Source organism: Buceros rhinoceros, unplaced genomic scaffold, assembly GCF_000710305.1.
Source record: "Buceros rhinoceros silvestris isolate BGI_N320 unplaced genomic scaffold, ASM71030v1 scaffold1644, whole genome shotgun sequence".
Lineage (NCBI taxonomy): Eukaryota > Metazoa > Chordata > Aves > Bucerotiformes > Bucerotidae > Buceros > Buceros rhinoceros.
This window is the reverse complement of record NW_010408598.1, coordinates 48,110-48,965: the sequence shown is the minus strand read 5'-3', so window position 1 is coordinate 48,965 and position 856 is coordinate 48,110.

The following is an 856-nucleotide window of genomic DNA, read 5'->3' as shown; positions in this document are numbered from 1 at the left end:
TCAGGCCCTCGCGGAAAGCAGGGAAAAACCCCACGTGTGGGTAGGGGTACGATCTTGTCCTCCGCAGTCAGGACAGTGCGAGAGCGGAGCCCTGAGACTGGGACCCGGCTGCAGCCACCAGCGCAAGGACCGCTGTGGAATTGGAGGATGAACGTCTGCAAGGACGGGCAAAGTCGCTGGCCAGCCGCCAAGGGCAGCAATCGCACGGAGTGAGGGGGACAAGGCAGGAAAACACCGTTTCCAGCGGTGATCAAGCTGCTTTCTGCCTGGCGCTGCTCCTTCGTGCCCCGTATCAAGGCATGATGAATTCACCCTTCCCTTCCCTGCAGGACAGCATTTTTCATCATACGACAACGCTGGAGTCAGACCTTCACCTCTGGGTAAATACCAACTGCTCTTTCAACAACAACATCGGGGCAAACCCTGACCTTCCCCCCGAGAGGGCCGAGAACCTCCTGTGGTGTTCACACGTGACGGTCACCCCGCACAGACCTGGCAATCGTCAGCCATCGAGACCCACAGCGCTGCGGCAAGGGAGGTGATGTCCCCAGGCTGGGTCCTCCAGCAGCCACCGCTGGGGAGCTGCCACCCCTTCCCAGACCCTTCCCAGACCCTTCCCGCCGGCCACCAGCAGCGGGTGGAACCTGCACCTTCCAGCTTACAACAGCCAACCCAGTCTGTCACAGCCAGAGCAGAGCAGCTACATTCTGAACACAGCTACGATCAGCAGCGTGGAGAGGACCAAAGCTCTCGTGACATCAGCATCACCTTGTTTCCTAAATCGGGCTAAATCTTTGTTTTTAAATCCGGCTGCTGCGGTACGTTACACATCACCTTGCTCAGTTCCTCCTCTGCA